The 23,411-nt window shown below is 44.7% G+C and overlaps 2 protein-coding genes across 1 annotated transcript in view; one reads left to right on the top strand and one right to left on the bottom strand.

Moving 5' to 3' along the window:
- Erich1 (glutamate-rich 1) overlaps window positions 1–23,411 on the bottom strand; it is a gene marked incomplete at its 5' end in the record, with an annotated part of 52,793,804 nt that overhangs the window by 161,363 nt on the left and 52,609,030 nt on the right.
- Window positions 1–23,411, top strand: part of Dlgap2 (DLG associated protein 2) — a 710,212-nt gene that overhangs the window by 92,211 nt on the left and 594,590 nt on the right.

Here is a 23,411-nt window from a genome sequence, read left to right as displayed (position 1 = left end):
GCTGATCTGTCACATGCTGGGTGTCTCACTCTCCTTGTGGCCTGTTCTGGGAAGCCTCTCTTGTTCCTGCAGAGTGAGGATGGTCCCTAAGGCAAGCTTGGGCAGTGCTCGTGCCTTTACTCTTAGCACCGCCATTGTGTGGATATAGAAATAATTTTGTGCACCGACTTAGCCGATCACCAGTTTTGATGGATTTTGTAAACTGAAACCCAGGGGTGGAAGTTGATGAATGTAATTTTCTTTGTCTTCATTTCTGAGACTTCTCCTTCATAATCAGCCCCCTCCTTATCTTCAGGTCGCCTTTGGTAAAGGACGGAGTGGGATTCGGTTTCATGTGGTTGCCCAGCTCAAAGCTGCTGTTTACTTTGCGAGGCCCAGGAGGCCAGGCGCCATGCATGTCTTCTGTTTTGTCGTTAGAATCATTATCTCCGATGTGTACAAACTCAGTGTGTGTTTATCGAATAAATGTTGACTGGGCTACTCCGATGCAGATACTGCATTGGGCAGGGGAGATGACGGGAATTGAAGGAAGTGCTCACATCCTCACGAATGTGTTGCAAATATTTCCATTTTTGTCCAGTGGCTCCACTCTTGGGAACACCCAAAGGAGAGGGGCAGTGCCTGTGAGAGGCACCCACACTTCTGTGCTTATTTATTCACGGCACCATGCATACCAAGCATGGCATGGAATTGACTTATGTTTTCAGTTACAGATGAATGGCTAAAGAGCGTAGCACACAGGGGAGGATGGTTGAGCCGCAATGAAGATGGAAATCTGTCATTTGTCTCAAGGACTAGAGGACATTGGCAGGTAACTAACCCAGGCACAACAAGTCCAGGGGTTGCATTTGGTGAGATCTAACAAAGTTGGTCTCACGGAAACACAGAGAGGGGCATCGGTTGCCAGGTTGGAGAAGGTACTCGAAGGGGAAGGTTGGTCAAAGGACATGAAGTTTCAGCTATGAGAAGAGGGAGTTCTGAGGAGTGTAGCACAGGGTGAGAGCCGGGCAGAGAGTCTGAGAGCTCACATTCTATTCACTGACGACACCAATGGAAGCTCCGTGAGCATTCAAAACATTCCCAATGCCACAACACTCAGGGCTACCACAAGTCTTCTTCTCTGTCTGCCTGTCTGCCTGTCCATCTTTCACCCCATTGACCCCCATGTGTGAATTCCTATCCATAGCTATTTTTAATGGACTTTTCACTTTAACAGATGAAGTTGCCATAAACAAAATTGGACCATGATGTGAATGACAGAGGAGTCTCGGCTACCTGGAAGGGGTACCAAGGGCCAGTTCAGATGTCTAGGAAATAGCGACAGCTTTGCTAATGTAACCACCCTTTAGCTTATCCTAGAACTCTTCCTTCTGCCATCTGTACAGTAACTTTCCAGATGCCTCTTTAAGATCAAAGTCACTGAGTATCCATTGTGTATGGCACGGAACTGCATAAGGACATTTTGATGCATGTATACACTGTATCTGTTCCCTTTCATACCCTTTGTGTTCCCCGGACACTTCCCTTTGATGTTGATGTCTAATGCACGATTCAATGTAACCATATATGGGAACCACAAAAGAGAAAAATATCACGCTTGTCTTAATTTGCTTTATATGATTATTATCTCTCCTTGCATCTATTTTCCTGCTAACGACATAATGCCAATCTTCTCTATGGCATTGTGCATGTCGGCCACCTTTCCTTCATCTGTCCCTCTAGTACTGGACACATAGGTTGGTTCCATTACTTATTGTGACTGGTGTTTTGATAAATACTGATGTGCAGGTATCTCTGTGAGAGGTTGACTTGGAGTCGTTTGCCCGTAGCTGTAACCACGGTGATTATGAACACCTTGTCTATTTTTCTACTTAGCTTATCTTTTCACTGGTGCCGTTCAGGAATCCTTGGGGGTTTAAGCTGTGCATCATTTATGAGCTACAATAGACATTTCTTTTGTACCTTTCCTGCCAATGAATGGTGGTTCCTAGACGAAATGGCTTGCGGACTTTTTAGTTTGTGGCTAGAGGGTGGCTCTTGTGGGGAAGTAGATGATTTCTGAAGGGACTCTGGGAAGACTCTGGATGACTGGAAGAAGCAGCGAGGAGCCCAGCATGTCAGTGGTCTGAGGTGGAGGGTGCTGCAGGATGGGGCTGCGGGTCTAGGCTGTGTCAGTGACACTTCTGAATTTGTAACAAGCTGTTCCAGACCTGCCGACTTTCAGGGAAGGAAGCAGAGTGAATGTGTAGCCCTGCTTCCTCCTGTCCATTATCCTCAGCTGGGCAGAGCTGGAGGCAAAGAGAGGGATGTTCCTCAAGAACAGCTCCCAGGGGCGGCATCGGAGCAGGTGCAGACTCCAGGACTGCCTGCCCGTGTCTGAAGCCAGGCACGGCCTCTGTGGTACATGGGAAATCTAATCCTAAAGTTGTTTGCTTTTCTTATATTATTGAAAAGACGACTCGCTGGTGGACACATGTGCATTGGCTTCTCATCAACAGAACGTTATTTGTTTGTCCTTCACCATGTCTGAAAGTCCTCTCTTTTTCCAGTTGCTGTATCATCCAAATGAGCCATGAGTGGGCACTGAGTTCCCCAAAGTGCTTTTGCTTTCTTGATGGAAAGTATACAATGTAATCTTCAGCCTGCTCCTGTTGGGAATGTTACTATGTCTTCTGATCTTAAATTTGATTTGTGGGGGCGTGGCTCTACTTGAACCGGACTTGCTTTGACTAAGATCTTCTAATTCAGTTTCTTTCAATATTTTAGCCTCTAATTTTACTATCTGTTTGTTACTCTTAGATTTTTGCCAGATGCATGGAATGGCGTGTGGTGGCATTCTGCTCACTGTGAAATCATTTTTGTACACTTTAAATGTTGCGGTAGGGTTTCCATTGAAAACACATGGGCCTGGTGTTTTGGAGGATGTCAAGGTATAGACTCTATAGGTGCAAGACTATAGGGTTCTCACATTTCTTGTTTACTCTCAAGACACATCAGGAAAAGCTTGTTTATCTAAACCCTTATCTTAGTTTTCAAACTTAGGGATCGATCACTGTGTTTCTTAGAGCATCTGGGAGCCGCTGATCTTCACAGCTTTTTAAATTGCTCACCTTCCGTTTTATTGCTATGGCTTTGTAGTGCCGTTTATGTTTAATTAAAGTCAAGCAATCTGATGGTAGCAGGTGTTATTGACACTTTTCCCTTTCCCCTGTGTGGGGCTGGCCAGAACCTCAGGCATTTTTGCTGTTAGTGGCTCTCTGCTGTGTGGATAGTGTCTATGAGGTGCACTGTCACTCCGGTGGCCTCTGCTGTGTGGATAGTGTCTATGAGGTGCACTGTCACTCCGGTGGCCTCTGCTGTGTGGATAGTGTCTATGAGGTGCACTGTCACTCCGGTGGCCTCTGCCGTGTGGATAGTGTCTATGAGGTGCACTGTCACTCCGGTGGCCTCTGCCGTGTGGATAGTGTCTATGAGGTGCACTGTCACTCCGGTGGCCTCTGCCGTGTGGATAGTGTCTATGAGGTGCACTGTCACTCCGGTGGCCTCTGCCGTGTGGATAGTGTCTATGAGGTGCACTGTCACTCCGGTGGCCTCTGCTGTGTGGATAGTGTCTATGAGGTGCACTGTCACTCCGGTGGCCTCTGCCGTGTGGATAGTGTCTATGAGGTGCACTGTCACTCCGGTGGCCTCTGCCGTGTGGATAGTGTCTATGAGGTGCACTGTCACTCCGGTGGCCTCTGCCGTGTGGATAGTGTCTATGAGGTGCACTGTCACTCCGGTGGCCTCTGCCGTGTGGATAGTGTCTATGAGGTGCACTGTCACTCCGGTGGCCTCTGCCGTGTGGATAGTGTCTATGAGGTGCACTGTCACTCCGGTGGCCTCTGCCGTGTGGATAGTGTCTATGAGGTGCACTGTCACTCCGGTGGCCTCTGCTGTGTGGATAGTGTCTATGAGGTGCACTGTCACTCCGGTGGCCTCTGCCGTGTGGATAGTGTCTATGAGGTGCACTGTCACTCCGGTGGCCTCTGCCGTGTGGATAGTGTCTATGAGGTGCACTGTCACTCCGGTGGCCTCTGCCGTGTGGATAGTGTCTATGAGGTGCACTGTCACTCCGGTGGCCTCTGCTGTGTGGATAGTGTCTATGAGGTGCACTGTCACTCCGGTGGCCTCTGCTGTGTGGATAGTGTCTATGAGGTGCACTGTCACTCCGGTGGCCTCTGCTGTGTGGATAGTGTCTATGAGGTGCACTGTCACTCCGGTGGCCTCTGCTGTGTGGATAGTGTCTATGAGATGCACTGTCACTCTGGTGGCCTCTGCTGTGTGGATAGTGTCTATGAGATGCACTGTCACTCCGGTGGCCTCTGCTGTGTGGATAGTGTCTATGAGGTGCACTGTCACTCCGGTCGCCTCTGCCGTGTGGATAGTGCCTGTGTTTTGTGGGAGCTGGGGATTGTTCTTGAGTGCTCAGTATTTAGTATCTTTTCCTTCACGTTCACACAACCTCACACGCTCATCCACGTTTGCATGTTCACACACTCACACCCAGTCTCATAAGCTGTCATCACTGTCCCTCACACGTACAGATTCACACATAGCTGTGCTCATAGGCTAACACATTCACATAACGCTCACATAGCATTTGTGTGCAGACACGTGCTCACACACATGTATGTATTTACACATACAGCCCCATGTGCTCATGGACATACATGCTCTCACATCCACATGACTTAGATCCAGATTCCACATTAAGTGTCCTTTATTTCACTTAACACTATGGTGCTCCCTCAGTTCTGTCCTTTGTCCCCTCGTCAATATCGTGAGTTCAGTTTTTCTTTACTGCTGGCGAAGACTTGACGGGATGTGTAGCATCTTCCTCGCTCCTCTGTTCATGGACATCTAGTTTGGTTCCGTTTCAAGAACAATTCAGCAATAAATGTGGATGTGCGAGCATCCCTGTGATGTACTTACAGTCATTGGGTACACTTAGGAGTTGGTCAAGCTGGTCACGTGGCCATTGTAGTTTCATACTGATTTCCACAGTGGCTGCTCCAGCCTACATCCTGCAGCGAGTAAGGGCTCCTTACTCCTTTAATCTTTTTTTCTTTTTCATTCTTTTTGTGAAATTTATTCTTTCCTACACACTTGTGATTGAGACTCCCCGTCCCCACCACACACACACACACACACACACACACACACACACACACACACACACACACACATCTGTGTATAGTATTCTTGGGGAATTTCGGCAGAGCTGACTTCATTGCCGTGACTTGCCTTAGCTTTTTTGTGCCACACAATATCCTTATTTCCCCATTGTTCTTAAAAGACAACTCTCAGGATGCAGCAGTCGTGTCTTGACAGTTCCTTGTGTTCAGGGCTTGACATATGTCAGTCCATGCTTTCCTGGACTTTAGAATTGCTAATGTGACACCCGACATTACCTCGTCTTGCCTTTGTGGTTAAGCTGATGTTTTTCCTTAGAGGTTTCTAGATCTACTTTTGTATTTTTGACATCCTGACGGATACGTTACAGAGTGGCTCTAAATGCCCCTCCCATTGGAGACTCTTTCTCTCTAGTTGGATTTTGTTCTGCTGTAATCTTATTGACTAGATTCTCTGTAACTTACATTTCCATTAGCATTTTTTTCTCCCACCATAGATTCTTGACTTTAATCTCTTGAACAGATTCCACAGTTCTTGGGAGTTTTCGCCAGGTTTTTTTTTTTTTTTTTTTTTACCTTTTTCTTTATATTTATCTGAATGTATTACCTCAATTGTGCATTCTTGATATTCTTTCTATTGCTGGTCATATTTCTTTAATTAAGAAATATTTTAAAATATTTTATTATGTTTATTATATTATATACATATATATACACATACACACAACATATATGTGTGTGTGTATATATATATGAACCACCAACTAAAGAGCATACATTGGCTGAACCTAGCCCCCCCATACATATGTAGGTCTTCATGTGGCCCCCCAACAGTTGGAGCAGGGCTGTCCCTAAAGCTGTTGCCTGTCTGTGTAATACCTTCTTCTAGCTCGGTTGCCTTGTCTGGCCTCAGTGGGAGAGGAGGCCCATAGCTCTATAGAGACTTATTGTACTGGGGTGGGAGGATACCTGGGGGAGGGGCTGCACCCTGTCAGAGAAGGAGGAAATGGGGGATGGGAGAGAGACTGTGTAAGGGGACATCGATCAGGATGTAGAGTGAATCTTAGAAGGTATTATAAGCTCTTGGAGAATTTTGTAGAGTGAACTTTGATTGTATTCACCCCTTCCCCATTTCCTCTCAGATCCACCCCTCCCTTCCTACCCACCCAACTTCGTGGTGTTCTCTTTGTTTTAATTTACTTCCTTGCTTTTTAAAACACCCACCGAGTCCAGTTGCTCTGCCCATAGTTTTTGGCTGTGTGGCCTTCCACTGTGGAGTAGTTGACTTACCATGCTGGAATTTTGTCCGGTGTGGGCATGTGGGCATGCATGAGTTTTGTGTGTGCTTGTGGCAACCACTATGAGTTCGTATGTGCGGTTACTCTGCTGTATGTGGAAGCTATTCCTTAGAGTCATCTACTCACTCTGGTTCTTACACTCATTCTTCCTCCTCTTGCATGATGAACCCTGAACCTTGAGTGTGATATGGTTGTCCCACTTAATGTGACATAGATGTCCCACTTAATGTGACATAGATGTCCCACTTAAATATGGGAATTCCTCAGTCTTTTGCTCTCTGGACTTTGACCAGTTGGGTTTCGATATTAATCATTGTCTTCTACAATTCAACGTTTCTTCAGTGAGTGTGGAAAGATACATAAATCTATGGCTATGACAAGAAGCCTTCAGGATTCAGTATAATACTAGTCCATTTAGAAAATCCTAGCAGGTTCTCCCCTAGGACCTACGACCCATCTAGCCCCAGGGACTTGGTTCTGAGAATGAGGCTAAATATGTGTTTCCTTTTATGGTCCGGGTCTTCAATCCAATGAGAGTTTGGCTGGTTGCTCTCATGATGCTCCTGTCACCATTCAGCATGTCGTTTCAAGGTTGGCTGTCATACCAGCACACAGTGCCGAGAGGTGGGTACCCTCGATGCTTGCTTTTCCAGGACCGTGCAAGCCAGCCAGTAGGTATGAGACTTCCAGGTGAGAGCCAACTTCATTTCTTCACGTTTCTCGACTCAAGTACGTTCTTACCTCCAGCGAGAAAGTCTTACCATCAATACTGGAAGATAACCACAAGCACTGGCAAGACCCTGGTATTGGGGGGCGGGTGTCTGTGGGACCTCAGTGGTTAGAAACTCCAAAGAAGTAACCCATTTCTGGCAATGTACTTTTTATTTGTTAGTCTGTGCTGTCTAGTAAAGTCATTGTCACCTGTCACCGGGTTATAGCGTAACTACATCTTAAAGTGAGTATGTGTGTGTGGGGGCGCTTTGGGAAGCTTCTACAGTAGCAGGTTTCCATATGACTTAAAAATGTGTTAGTGTTATTTATTCTTCCTCATATTCCCTCCCCTCCCTGGCCCTGACCTCACCACCTCAATCCTGTTCCATTATTCCCCTTTAAGCCTTTATAACGCTACCTTTTAACTCCCCTCCCTTGAAAGCCCAGGCACCTTTGATTTTCCTGACCTCTATGTGTATTCAAAATGGGACACACACATCAGAAGATTCAAAGCTAACACCCACAAATGAGGGAGAACCTGTAATATTTATCTTTCCGAGTCTGGGTTACCTCCCCCAAGAGTGATTTTCTTTTTTCCAGCTCTATCCATTTATTTACCTGTGAATGTCAGAATTTCATTTTTCTCAATGTTTTTCTTAGTATAGTATTTCTGTTATGTAAATATGCCATATTTTCAATACCCATTCAGTAGTTGATGGACATCCAGGTTGTTTCCATCTTGTGGCTATTGTGAACAATCCTATTAACAATAGCCTTGAAAAATGTCTTGGAATAAATGGAACCAAGGACATTGAAAGACTTGTCAAATGAAAACCCTAAGTGTAGAGCCAGAGGGCTGGAAGACGAGAAGGAAAACAAGCTCCTTCAAATCAACATGATCGACGTGCATGAACTCTCGGAGACTGAGGCAGCATGCATAGGGCCTGCCAGGGTCTGCACCCGGTGGAGTCTGTCCGTGCTGAAAGGAGAGGAGCATACACGTTCCCCTCCGTGATTCAGAAGAGATCTCCAGTTGGGTTTGTTGTTGTTTGTTGTTTTGATGACAAGGTATTGTCATCATGTGTGGTTCCATCACTGTACCAGGCTTAGGCACTAACATGTGGGGAACTTGAAAGAACATAAGTGGTGAGAGCCAGTTTTCGGTATAAGGTATTAGGTAGTCTGCTGATCAGAGAAGTAGCTGCTCGAAAACAACCTCCAGTTGTTAAACACTTGTAAACGAACGTTTAGTTTTCTTCAAGGGCATCTCGTTGGGGAATCAAAGTACTCACAGGGTAGCTGCATGCCCAGCAGTGGATGGCCGACGCAAGTGAACGCAGTGGCACTGAGGAAGGTCCCACCGCTCATGAGGTCATGCCAGAGGTTTTTTCTTTTTCTGTTTCTTTAATTTATATTTTAATATATATTTTTCTTCTCTCCTTTTACCCTACATGTCCTTTGGATATACTTCCAGTTGGGTGTTTTTATGGGAAATCTGAGTGTGCGGACAAGTGGATCTCTGTTTCTTATGCCTTCTCTTGTCCTTTTTTCCTTCCACTTGTTTGCTTTGCCTAATTCCATTGTGTTACATTTCATTTTATTCCATTACTACCCCTTAGCCTGTTTTATTTTCTATTAAGATAGAAATGGAGAAGGCAGGACCTGGGAGGAGCAGAGAAAGGGAAACCATAATCAGGAAGGATTATGTAAGCCAAGGATCTATTTTCAATAAAAGGAAAAATAAGAGTCAGTAGAAATTTTAAGGCACCGAAGAGAGAGATTGAAGCAGATACCAGAGGATGAAAAGTTTTCTTATGTTCATTGGTTGACAGATTGGGTGCTGTGAAAATGACCATTTTTATAAGTAAGCTATAGGTTCAGTGAATTCCGCATCAAAATCCCAATGCAATTCTTCATGGAAATTGAAAAAATAATCTTAAATCTCATACAGAAACACGAAGATCCAGGAGATCCAAAGCAGTCTTCTCCTTTGAGGGTGAGCATACCCCTGTCCCTTTGGTGAACGTCCCCCTGTCCCTTTCAATTGATCGATGGGCTTCCTTCCAATATCTCCTTGTGCTTTTTCAGAATGTCAGGTTCCTTGCTGAATTCTTCCTTGAAAAATTATTCTCCATTTGCTTGCCTTTTATTCATTTTTAAAAGTCTCTTATCCAGGTTTGGTATTGATTTTCTTGCTTGTTCATTTGCTTATGTGAGTCTTCTGTGTGGTCACTGAACTGTTTAGAAGTAAGGGACCAAGGTCTTAGCATTTCAGCATACCTCTGTCTGGTTTCCAGGACTGGGAAGTCGTGAGCTCGTAGAGATGTCATAATTGTTTGTTGTGTCTTATTGTTTGTTCACGTGTGTGTGTGTTTGTGTGTGTACATGTGTACATGCATATGTGTGTATGTATATGTGTGTATGTGTTTATGTGTGTATATGTGGTATATATATGTGTATGTGTGGTATGTGTATGAATATGTGTGCATATGTGTGTATGTGTATATATGTGTGTTTTTGTGCATGTACATATGTGCATATATGTGTGCATTCATATGTGTATATGTGTGTATGTATTTGTGATATGTGTGTGTATGTGTGTGGGGGATATGTCTGTGTATATGTGTATGTGTTTGTATGTCTGTGTATGGCTGGGTGTGTGTGTCTTGTCTGTGCGTATATTTTGCACATCTGTTGGGATGGATGTGTCCCCTGTTTTATTCTCCTTTTCTACCCCCTTTGTTGTTCTGTGTGTCACATTCTAAGTACACATTCTGTATTACTGTATTACTGTGGTGTGGGCATGTACTGCACTGACATACACAGAGTTTTTTTGTATTGGAGGACACTTGTGTACTTCATTTCTGTTCCAGTGGGCCTTAGAGACAGCAGTACCAGGGTACTGCTCAGAAAGAACATAGTTCATCCATTTTTCAGACCTAAGGGTATCAGGAAGAAGGAGTGTAAATCCGAGGGAATAGGGAAAGGAGAGGAAGAAGTACATTGAGGGGCTGGCCAGAGAGTTAGAACAGTGGTTCTCAACCTGTGGGTCAAGACCCCTTCAGCAAAGCCCTGTCTCCAAAATATTTACATTATGATACACAGCAATAGCAAAACTATAGTTATGAAGTAGCAATGGCACGGCTTTAAGGTTGGGGATCACTACAACACGAGGAACTGTGTTAAAGGGTCATAGCCTTAGGGAGTTTGAGAACCACTGAGTTCAATGAATGAAAAACAACAGAGAAAGTCCACAATGGATCAGAATAAAAAAGGACAGTTATAAACCCTAGTCAGAGAAGATGTAAGCTAAAATAAGGCAAGTGAACAATTGAAATCCAGGCATAGAAATAGATACATAGATAAATGATAGATAGCTAGATACACAGATAGATACATATAGCTAGATGACAGACAGACAGATGATACACAGACAGAGGAAAGAGAAGTATCTCAGTGGGAATTACTCACTGAGACAGGTACGTATCCCTCCAGCTGTCTCCAGGTTTTCCCTTGCAGTATTTTCTGAAGTTCGGAGAATGCTAGTCTTATTGGTTCAAGCAGGTCAAGTATGTCCCTGTTGAGAGGAAACCTATGTGAGTCCAGCCTTCTGTCTGAGATCTCACATGCCAGCCTTCCCTCTGTGGTGCTGAGAATTGTACTTTTCATGTGGGCCTTCTTGCCCCTGGAGGCCCTGAAGAGTGTGTGTGGAAGGCACACATGCTGTTTCTGCCTACCATCGCTTCTGGATGTTTTCTTGCTCCCTGGGACCTGGCTATCCTCCTAGTTCTTGCCTGAGAGTAGTACTTAATGTCCACCAGAGAGACTATGCTGTGTTTAGCATTCTCTTTTTTTTTTATTGGATAGTTTATGTATTTACATTTCAAATGTTATCCCCTTTCCCTGTTCCTACCTCTCCCATCAGCCCTTCCCCTGCTTCTATGAGAATGCTCCCCCTCCCACCTCAACACCCTGGTGTACCCCTATACTGGGGAAATGAGCCTTCACAGGAGGCCTCTCCTCATATTGATGCCAGACAAGGCCATCCTCTGCTACAGATGCAGCTGGAGTCATGGGTCCCTCCATGTGTACTCTTTGGATGGTGGTTTAGTCCCTGCGAGCACTGGGGTCTGGTTGGTTGAGATCGTTGTTCTTCCTATGGGGTTGCGACCCCTTCAGCTTCTTCAGTCCTTTCTCTAACTCCTTCATTGGGTTCCCTTTGTTCAGTCTAATGGTCAGCTGCAAGCATCCTCATCTGTATCAGAAAGGCTCTGGCAGAGCCTCTCAGGAGACAGCCATAATGGGCTCCTGTCAGTATGCACTTCTTGGCAATAATGACTATGTTTGGTGGCTGCATACGGAATGGATACCCAGGTGGGGCAGTCTCTGGGTGGCCTTTCCTTCAGTATCTGCTCCACTTTTTGTCCCTGTACTTCCTCTTTCAACAGAGGAATGGCTCCAGAAAATGTGGTACGTTTACACAGTGGAGTACTACTCAGCTATCAAAAACAGCGACTTCATGAAATTATTAGGCAAATGGATGGAACTAGAGAATATCATCCTGAGTGAGGTAACCCAGTCACAAGAGAAGACACATGGTATGCACTCACTAATAATTGGATATTAGCCCAAAAGCTTGGAATATCCAAGATACAATTCACAGATCACATGAAGCTCAAGAAGAAGGAAGACCAAAGTTAGATGCTTTAGTCCTTCTTAGAAGGTGGTGGTGGTGGGGGGGGGCAAAATACTCCTGGGAGGAAAGATGGAGACAAAGTGTGTTTAGCATTTTTCCTCAGTGCCCATATTGTCATTGTCTTCAGTCCAGTCACTTATAGGCTTTCTGGGAAAGTTTTGGCTTCTGGTTCCTAGGCAGTGTCTCTGCCAAAGCCTCTGGCCTCTCAGCCCTCAGCTTCTCCTTGGTCATGTCTCCTTAGCTTGCGGAGTCTCTTTCTGCAGGATCCAGGACATGTATATACTACATGGGTCTGCCTCTCAGTCACCCAGAGACTGATGGCTGCCGTGCTGTATGTTAGGGTGCATTCCAGGTGCTGTGCATTTTATAGGTTTTGGCAAGTGTCAAAATGTTTCTTTCACATTTCGACAATCACAATTGAAGCTGCAGTGAGCGTCTCCACTCAGGTGTTCATGTGGCCCGGAGTCTTCGCCTCCTTTGGTAAGTTGGTTTTGGTAATGCTAGGACTATCTCTCAGGTCCTTGTCAGTCAGCATTTGATATTCTCACCAGCTGGATGGCTGGACTTTTTTTTTATAGACTATCAACAGTGATTTAGATTTCCTATTGACAGAGTTGTAACAGCTTCTCCAACGCTTACCAATACAATCTGCACTTTTTTTTTTTTTTTTTTTTGTGATGTGTGTCTGTTAATACCTCAACCAAATCCTTTTGATCAGGTCATTAGTTCTTGCCATTAAATTTCATCATTTTCTTGTAAATATTAACTCTTCTCTCTCACATGTATCTTTTTTTTTTTCGCTCTGACTTTTCTTTTCATTCTCTTGATATTTATTCGTCGAAAATTGTTCAGGTACTCTCAGATCTTTTAAAGACTCTAGTTTTCTAACACATTAATATATTTAAACAATTTAAAAAGTTTTCCTACCCCTAATATTTGTCTGCAATAGAAGGTTTAATTAGCGTGTCTCGCCTGCTATACTGCTGGAAGAGAATGTTAATTATTCATGGATTCTTTCGACTGTAAGAGCTTTGTTTGAGAGGAGGGCTGATTACTCAATTTTTATTTAATTTAATACTCAGTTTTTAATGCACTTATTAAATAATTGATTTTTATTTTATCATTAAGCAGTCAACCTTTGGCATGCATTATATGCATGGTTAATAAAAGGATTATGGATCTCACAGAGGGAACTTCTGCAAACATTTAACTACCAATTAAAGCACTTAGCTGTTTGTCAATGTCTAATTCATAGTTTTTATGGAATAGATTCTTTTAAGCACCATATTCTGAACTTACAAATAGAGACCAAAATAACATAGTATCTTTAATGCTGATAGAGATCATAGAGGAGGGATCACTTTATCTGTCACATTCGTAGTCCTGTGCCTAGGGGCCTGGGATTCAAGCTGGCAGCAGCAGAAGGCCCTCCCCTTCTCTCCCCTTCTCTCCCCTTCTCTCCCCTTCTCTCCCCTTCCCTCCCCTTCCCTCCCCTCCCCTCCCCTCCCCTCCCCTCCCCTCCCCTCCCCTCCCCTTCCCTCCCCTTCCCTCCCCTTCCCTCCCCTTCCCTCCCCTTCTCTCCCCTTCTCTCCCCTTCTCTCCCCTTCCCTCCCCTCCCCTCCCCTCCCCTCCCCTCCCCTTCCCTCCCCTCCCCTCCCCTCCCCTTCCCTCCCCTTCCCTCCCCTTCCCTCCCCTTCCCTCCCCTTCCCTCCCCTTCCCTCCCCTTCCCTCCCCTCCTCCCTTCCTTAAGTTTTTAAGTATTTCAACCTTAGGGCTTGTTAGAACTTTGGAGCAAGGGCACTTGCGCAACACTGTCAGTGCTGGTGATTTAGGTTCGCTAGGAAAGTGTGTAGTCTCTCAGGACTTGCATGCAGGGCTGGGTGGTGACCAGCTTACAAGTGAGGGACCTGCTGTGTTGGATCTGGGGATTCAGACACACGTGCCATGGATCCACCTCTGTAGCCAAGTTTGGTGTTCACTAGGTTGTAAGAGTTTCATGCTCCTGCTAGTAGATCTGCTGACACGACTAGAAATGTATGTTTTTATTTTTGCTTTTTAAAACAATATTGGGGCTGAAGAGATGGTTCAGTGGTAAAAAACACTGGCTGCTCTTCTAGAGGACGGGTTCAGTTCCCAGCATCCTAACTGTGCCTCTCAATGGTCTGTAACTCTGGTTCCAGGGAATCTGATGCCTTCTTCTGACCTCTGCTAGTAGTGAATATATATAGTACATTGACACTCCTGTGGGCAAGTTTATAATAATAATAATAATAATAATAATAATAATAATAATAAATAGTAATGATTTTTAAAAACTCTATTACAACAGGGTATCTCGTCAGAGGTTTACGTCCTAAGAATTGAGGGTAGAGTTAGGGTGTCTAGCTTGTCCCTCAATGGTGTACTGGTGTGCTGTTTAGAGCGTACCTTCTTCAGTGACAGCGGGTATTTGTCATCTTGCTGCCTCTCAGTATTAGCACTGATTGGTGTTTTGATTATGCACGTCTATGGGGTACGTTGTGCTAGTCAGGCGCACGTACAGGGTGAGACTCTGGGCTTGCCTTCCATCTGGTCAGACGTATGTGATGCCTGCAGCTGCTGATGCTTTGGTTCCTTGATGGCTCCCACTTTTTCAAAAATATTTTTCCGTCTCTGAAACCTTTATTCACAGCTTCTTCTTTCCAAGATAGAAATAAGAATGTAATTTTAATTTCTGAGCGGACTAATGTTGCCAGAAGAAGGAATTACCATGTAGTTATATATGCAATATTTATATTATAATAATAACACCACATAGTAACTATCTAATGTATATTATTGTGTGTTACATATTATATATTGTGTTTAACTATATATGGTAACAAATTATATACTGTATATAGCTATATATGGTAACATATATAATATATATTTGCTTTTATGTGTCAAAATCAGTAAGTAGGGACTTGATTCTTTGTTTCGTCAGCATTTCAATTGTATATTTCTTCAAGTACCTCCTATTCCTACTGGGATTCCATGAGGAACTCAAGGATTGTAGAGAAGAGGGGGCTGTCCCCGACCCTTTTGCTTGCTTGCAGGACCCTTTTCCCGCATTGGGTTGCCTTGTCCAGCCTTGATGTGATGGTGTGTGTCTGCTCTTATCTTTACTTTGTATGCCATGGTTGGTTGAGGTCCCTGGGGAGCCTGCTCCTTTCTGAGGTGAGGTGTAGAGGTGGAGGAGGGGGGAAGGTTGGGGGAGGGAGTTGACCCGGTGGTCAGGATATAAATATGAGAGAAGAATTAAAAGAAAGAATGGAAGGAAGAAAGAAATGACTCCTCCCCAGGTGTCCTCCTGTTGCTGCTATTGGTACTCAATGTCTTCCTTGCCCTCCCCTCTGAAGTGTTTCCTCTCAGCTCTGAGTCTGCTCTGTTCTCTAAGCTGCCTGACCTTGCAGCTGGCCCTGTGGGTTTTTTTTTTAAACAGCTAGATGTTCTGTGTCTACCTCTGTTTCTTCTCCCCTCTTCCCAGTGAGGGAAAGAAGGCTGGTATAATGGCGGGGACATGATCCATCATTGCTGACGGAACTATCTCAGGAGAGGTAGCTGATGGGTGGGAGGACGCTGCTTCATTTGACTCTTGCTGTTGCCTGCTTGTGTTGTGATTTTTTTTTCTGGTGTGTATGTTATCCCCTTCCCCCAAACCTCCCTTCTGTTGTTTCTACATTACCTGGCTAAAACCATCTGGCTATGCAGCAGAGAGATGCCTGGCCTGGAGATGGGGTAGCCACTTCTGAAGAGGCTGCAGTGTCCTGTGACTCAGCACCCTATGGACATTGTCTCTAGGCTCTGGGTGGGTTAGAGCCATGGGATGGGATGAGAAACAATTTGTTAACTTGCTGCCCCTGATGTGAAGAGAAGGAGCAAGTCACGCTGCTGTCTTACAAGACTCACTCTCCTGTGTGACATTTTGACTTCAAAAAACTTAAAGACTATTACTGTTGTGTGTGTGTGATGTACAAGTGGGCATGTGTGCTTAATGCTACATAGTACATGTGACATTAAGTTGTCAGGGCTTGGTCCTTTCTTTCCATCTCCATGTGGATTCTGCGGGTCAGAGTCAGGACTGTCGGGCTCATATCAAGGGCTCTCACCACTTGAACCATCTCACCGGCCCGTGGGAATTCCATTTCAAAGTTGCAGTATTTTTTGTTGTTGTTGTTGTTTAAAAAAATCACCAAATTTTGCCATTTCACGGAAACATTTAAATATTTCATTTGACTATATTGGCATGTCATGACTTGTGTTTTAACAGTTCAGCTTGGTTTCTGTCTGTGGGTACACATGCCGGTGATGTGTATGCAGAATTCGGGCTGTTGCTTGAATACAACTGAATGCTACCATGCTGTGCTCTCTCTGTGCGACAGAATCAGAGCCTAGAAGAAACAACGTATACATTATTTGAATACTTTGGCCTTTGGATACTTTGTAATTGTTTTGCAGTAGTTTGAGACTTTAAATTATTTTGCATTTATTGATGAGAGAAGGTGGGGGAAGAGGAACATTTTATTGATGAGAGAAGGTGGGGGAAGAGGAACATTTTATTGATGAGAGAAGGTGGGGGAAGAGGAAGTGCTTTGTGCTATAGTGGGCAAGTGGAGGTCAGAGGACAACCTGGGATGTTCTGGGAATTGAACTTGGGTTGTGGGACTTGACAGCAGGTGTCTTTACCCATTAGCCCATCTCCCTGACTCAGTGATATGAAATGAATTGGGCCCCTTTCAACCTCTCCCTGAAAATATGCTGTGTGTTTAATTTGCTGTAATTTTCTCACTGAAGACTGAGTTAGGAGTGGTTTTTCACCTGAGCAGCCCGGAGATAAACTAATGAAATCACATCCCGATTCTCCTCATAGAAAACCCTTTGCCCTACGTTTTCGTTTATACAATAGCTTAAGATTCATGAAAGTCTTGCCAAAGCCTCTGGCAGAGCCACGCCCTTCCGAACTCTAAGGGGCAGGAAGATGGTTCTTCCACATTCTGGGACCTCTGAGTCAGATTCTCACCTCATTTGTTAACCTTTGCTTCCTTCCCAGGCAGATGTTTCAGAGGAAGCTCTGAAAATGTTTCTTTTATTGTGTAAAAGCCCAAAGGTTTTCTTTGCATTATATATCTCCAGTCTTATTTTAATTTTATTAATTCTTATCCTCCACCTTCATAGGAAAATGTCAGTGGATGAGAAGCTGCCACTTGGTTGTGGCTTCCAGCTACGAGACGCTTGTAAATACCTTAATTAAAAATAATCCCCGTGTCCAAAGGCAGCGCTCCACAGAGGCACCTGCACATCTCTGTTCAGTTCACACTTCAGAAAAAGGCAAGCAGGAGCTCAGCCTGAGTGCCCATCAAGTGGAATTGGTTTATACACACGGCGGGAGTTTATTCAGCAGTCTTTAAAGAGATGAAAGGAAACTGTACATGATACAGCCATGTAGAAGATCAAAACAATCCATTGACAAAGTAAATTCATGGCCAAGGTGGCTGGGCACTCAATTAACAAACATTCTACAAGGGTGTGTGTGTGTGTGTGTCTGCTGTGTGAGTGTGTGTATGTATGTATGTGTGTGTGTATGTATGTGTGAGTGTGTGTATGTGTATGTGTGTCTGCTGTGTGAGTGTATGTATGTCTGTGTGAGTATGTATGTATATATGTGTGTGTGTATGTGTGTGTGTGTCTGAGTGTTTGTGTGTGTCTGCTGTGTGTGTATATGTCTGTCTATGTGAGTGTGTGTGTGCCTGCGTGCATGTGGGGGCTTGGGGCAGTCATCCTGAGTGGCAGCAGAGACTGAGATCCCATTCACAATATGGGCTGGAGCTAAGATACTTTTTAAGTGCAAACCTAGCAAAAGACACACAAAGACTGGTGAGGAATCAGCAGAATGTTGTCCAGATGTTTAGGACATACAGGCTTGTGCAGACACACGTTGTATTGGTACCATGGAAACCAAGCACAGAGCAAGTTCTTAAACTCGAGCTTGGACCAGAATTCGGTAGTGCTTGTTAAATGAGGCACAGATGTTCCCCGTGCCCCTAGTCTGAGTTACATCTGAGAGCTTGTGAGTCTCAGCTTTCACTGGGTGCTGAGGCTGCCAGCCCCGAGCCTCACCTTGAGAAGCATTGCACAGGGGAATAATTGTGTGATCTCCGGACAATCACAGGGTGATTTACTGCAGTGCTACTTATAACTGACCTGAGGTAGGGTGGCCTTCCATGCTTCCCACAATGCCACAGCTATGCATTCAAACTAAAAGTGTCCTTATAAACACTCACCTCTAATGTGCATCACCTGGAAGCTTCCATGGTGTTTGTAGAAGCCTAAGTCATCACCCGTGTGCAGAAGCATGCATGAGAATGACTAGAAGCAACACGTGCTCCAGGATCCTGGTTGGTTTCAGGATAGATATAAGAAATGGGGTTGAGGAGACAGATTTGCATGTCCACACACATACCTGGTGTCTTAGGGGAACCTACCAACTTCATTTAGATGTAATGAATATAAGAAGTCAGTATAGCGAACTGAAGAAAACATTTCACGGTTGCAAGAATTAACCACACACCAGCAGGTGGATCCTCTAGAAGAGCATTTTATTAAATGAGCTTCTGTCAGGACACAGATGTTTTCCTCTGCGTGGTTGCAAACTCAGCCTTTGACTCCACGTCAGGCACAGTCGGGATACTACCTCTCACAAGTATAGAACAGCCATTTAGCTAAGCAGGTCTGCGGCCCCAATGATGAGTCCTCCAAAATGGGAAGCTCAAAGGGGCTATACCTTCGAGCCACCCGTGGAAGCTCGTCACAGATAAAGACAGCAGGACAAGGGAGGGATGCCGCTTTAAAGGAGAGTTTTGAAGAAGACAATGTATGGGGCAGGGACTAGATGTGGGCACAGCCATCAGTGTCCCAGGAGGTATCCCCATGCACTCAGCCAGGCAAGGGAACCTCTGCCTTCCAGATGCGGTTGGAATGCAAACTGTTTTCCACCTTCTGCACCAATACCTGCTCTGTGGGTGGCTTTTCTGTGGGTTGGGCTGTTTGACTCTCCCCTCATTCATCAGAATGGTAAAGGGTAAATGGAAATCAGGCAATGTGTTTCTTGTTCAATGCTGCCAAGAGGACGAGGCAAGAGGAGGGTAAAACTCAGTTCTCGGGGCTGGGGATTTAGCTCAGTGGTAGAGCGCTTACCTAGGAAGCGCAAGGCCCTGGGTTCGGTCCCCAGCTCCGAAAAAAAGAACCAAAAAAAAAAAAAAAAAAAAACTCAGTTCTCTGCCAGTGTGCGGGAAGGCCTGTGCTGTCCGGCTCCAGCCACCCTCTTTCCTTCCCTGTCCCCTTCTCCACACCCTTGTTAGTCACACCCAGTCACCTCCAGGCTCTTTGTACCCCACCACCCCTCTTGAGTGTCACACTTACTTGCTGTGGTAAAGTTTCAGGCTCCTGCTCTCAGAACACAGAGGCCTCTTGTCAGATGCCTTTTGCCATTTTCCACCCTCCTGGTCCACATTCTCCTCAGATACTTCACATTTGCATGATACCCTCTTGTCATCTGTTTGCTGAATCCTGGCCAACCTCAGCCACCATAGGCAGGCAACCTTTCCTTCCTATTCCTACCATCAGCAACCAGGCATGCGGATGCAGAACTATATGGGCATGGGGTAGAGGAGGGCACGAAAGGAGAGGCACAGGTTGTCTGTGCAGATCTGCCAAGAAGCAGAAGAGGGGAATGACTTCAGAGTGATGGGACAGGCCGAGATTGGAACAGAGGAACGTGGTGCTCTATGGTAGCTTGCTTGTCCCACACCTGAGCGGAACATGGGGCTGGAACTGTGAGGAAGCTACTCCCTTCTGCTGTTACCTCCTTGAAGTCACCTAGTGCATGACAAAACATTTACAGCCTCCGCATGTCAAAGGAGAGAACGGAATGGAGACTCCTGCACAGATCTCTGGAGAACGGGGTTGTTTCTCAGCAGCAGCCATCGAGAGGAGGTGCCACTCAATTATGCTGATCAATTATGCCAGTGGCATCGCCAGCAATGATGAGTTATTGGTAATTAAAGTGGCTTTCTTTAAAACCTCAAGTTGTCCCCAAATGCTGTTCTAACCAATATACTTGAAAATTTAGATTACAAAGGCCATACTTGAGATGCTGTGGCCAGTGCTGTCACAGAAACTGGTGAAATCTCCTTGCCACCACAGAGGGACAAAAAGACCAGAAACAAGCCTTGCTCTTCCTTGTTTCTTCAATGTGGAAGCAGCAGCCCCCCTTTCCTTCAGTGATCTGGGAGCATTCTCATGTCCTCCGACACTCAGCCCCTTGAGAGTGTGCCTTACCTCTGCTTCTGTCACATTATTAGAAAGCTGACCCTCCTGTAGCACGCTGTACCCTGTGTCTCCACAGAGGAGTTTCTGGTGCTCTGGGCTGGCTGTGTGCCACCAAGGAAGGAGACTGCAGAAAGTTAAAAGTAGTGACAGACAGGTTTACTCGTACCTTAACAGAAGAGCCCCACCCAGCCTGTGACGGCACCTATGTGATAGCTACCTACCTGTTGTAGAGGAAAAATGAGACGAAGTTAAAGGAAAATAATTTCTTTTTGTGTTAAGGAAGTAAAGCCAGAGTTCGGATGCTCCCAAGCTCACACTGAGCCTTGTTGGTATTTAGTGCATTTTGCAGTCTTTATGAAAATGATTAAGTAGCCAAGATGCTCACAGAAGGCAGAATAATCAGTGCGAAGAGTGTTTCTGAAAGCATAATACCCGTCTTTCAATTTCCATTATAGCCTCTGAGGCTGAAAGGTGTCAATTTGCTTATTCACTGCAAGCAGACAGTTGATTAAGCTGGTGGGACAAAGACGGAAATGGTTCTCTGAAGCTTGAGTAGGATCGAGCTGGTAATTCATTAAAACGTACAGCTGAAAACTCTGCTAGACGGTTAGAGGAGAACTTTAATACCGGCATTCCTCAATTGCTCCGTAACGTAGTTTCTGTGAAGTATTACCAAACCCCGATGACGTCACAATGACAAAAAGACCTTGATGGGTGTAGAGGTGAAAGTTCCCAATAAAATACTTGCAGATTGATTCAACACATTAAAAAAAAAAAACAAAAAACCATGCACCGTAATCAAGTTGGTTCATTTCATGGATCCAAGGGTAGTTCAAAAATATGCAAATCAATAAGCTTTATGCAACACTTACATAGAGTAAAGAAATTCATCTCTTGATCATCTCAATGGATGCAGAAAAAGCCTTTGATAGAATTCAGTGCCCCTTCATTGATTAGAAACTCTGAGCAAACTAGACAGAGAAGTAAGATATCTATCATAATAAATGCTATATGAACAAACCCATGCCAGTGTTGTACGGAAACCTTTTCTTCTGTTGATAGGCATGGGAATTTCCACAGCCACGAAGGAAAGGAGTATAAAAGAACCTCAAAAACAAAAAAAGTTAGAATTGCCATGATAGCCAGCCGACTCACTCTTGAGTAACCATTTGTCTTGGTCACCTTTCTATTGCAGTGATTAAAACAAAACAAAACATTGCCATTACACCTTATTAGAAGAAAATATTTAATTTGGCTTCCAGTTTCAAAGGGTTAGAGTCCATGATGTCTGCCAGAAGGAATATCCGAGATCCATCACACTTGATTCACAACCACGAGACATGGAGAGACCAGAGGGCGGGCGAGAGGGGAGCCCTTGAATATAGCGAGTCTTTTGAAACCTCAGAGCCCACCCCAGTGATAAACCTCTGCCACAAAGCCTCACTTCCTGGTCCTTTCCAAATGGTTCCATGAACTGGGGACCACATTTTCAAATGTGTGAGTTGATGGGGCCATTCTCCATCAAAACATCACAACACCTGGGGAAATGAAGTCAGCATCCAGTGTCGACGCCTCCATAGCCTTGTGGATCATGCACTGATCACAGTGGCTGAGTCAGGGAATCCACCTGGATGCCCATCAGTGGATAAAGGAAACCATTTGTATACATGCACAGTGGTAGAAACACAACGGCATTTGATCCAGACAGTAAGAATACGATTACGTTTTATTTTTCTTTAGGAGAGTGAGTGGGGAATGGGAACGTTAGGCGAATTAAGCCAGACTGGGAGAGGGAGGTATCACATAGCTTCCTTCTCACAAAGGTGGGAGATAGAATTGAATGATGGACTGAAGGTGGAAGACAGCGGGGACGACTGCAACAAGGAGACATGGAGGGCAGAGAGGTGGTGATACAGGATGCGTGGCAGTGTCATAGCGAACCCATTAGTGTGGACCGCCACCATTCAAACAATGGTAATGATGTATAGCACATAGAGTTATGAACAGGTCACAATACTCGAGATATAAGAGGGCTGCTACTGATTTATATGATTATTTCACTGGACTTTTAAAAAGCATCATTTAGGAATATAATACTGTGAAAAAGCTTTTTTTTTTTACATTTTTTAAAAGTTTTGTCATTATATAAGACTCTCAAAAAGATCATTGCTTCCTCACCTTTTGGCTATAAGGGGCTAACCTCAGACCCCTGACAAATCCAGGCAGGTTCCCTTGGAGCCCAGATACAAAAGGAGACTGTGTTCCATGAGTCAGTCAAGTGGCTAGGAGAGCTCTTCTCTGTACCAGGCGAAGTGCTTGCCTGTTGTATATTTATTTTATTTTTTTATTTTGGGAGGAACGGTTTAAGTGCACTGCAAGAGAGAAGTGTGACTACAGTACCGCCTTCTCATGTGTCTATTTTAGATACTGAGCTGGGTGGGGCTATGCATTGCCACCCTGAGCAGATGGTGGCCTGGGAACTGTGCTCAGACGAACGCTGTGAATTAGAAGGGGATTTAGTCCACCTGCTTTGCAGAGCTCAAGACTGAGAGAGTAGATCACATGTGAAACGAGCATGATGTGACAGCCCTGTGTGCATTGTGACAACATGCCCTGTGTGCACTGTGACAACATGTCCCAGGTTTCCATGATTGCCTACTGTATTTCATGTTGTTAGAAAGGTGTTGAATTCCTCCCACAGTGAGTGATGTCAATCACACAAGTCCCTGGCCAGAGGATGAGATTCAGGGACATAGCTCATGAAATCCTAATGTTTTCAACACCCAAAATCACAAAGCTGAGAGCTCAGGTTTCTAAGGAAGTTTTATATTAATGCTTGGAAGAAAAAAAGAAAAAAAGGTCACAGGGGTTCACTAAATGAATGGTTCAGACTCAACAAAATTGTATCTCCTAAAATTCTACAGACAGCTGAAACTGTTGGAAACAATGTAAACACCAAGGTGGTACAATCATTCCAGCCTCTGATAAGGTTCACTGTTGAACCTGGCTAGGACACCTACTCTGTCTACTGTTACCACAAATAAAATGGTGCCCAGTATTCTGGTCTACAAAGAACTTAAAAAAAAATCCCAGGTGTGCCCTTGGGCTCAGAATAAGCAGATGAAGAGAAGGGGGGTGTAAACTGTCTCTTTAGACCAGGGATCACCTGATGGGAGCTGAGTCAGC

Source organism: Rattus norvegicus, chromosome 16 (genome assembly GCF_021556685.1).
Source record: "Rattus norvegicus strain SHRSP/BbbUtx chromosome 16, alternate assembly SHRSP_T2T, whole genome shotgun sequence".
Taxonomy (NCBI): domain Eukaryota; kingdom Metazoa; phylum Chordata; class Mammalia; order Rodentia; family Muridae; genus Rattus; species Rattus norvegicus.
This window is presented reverse-complemented; position numbering and strand designations above follow the sequence as displayed.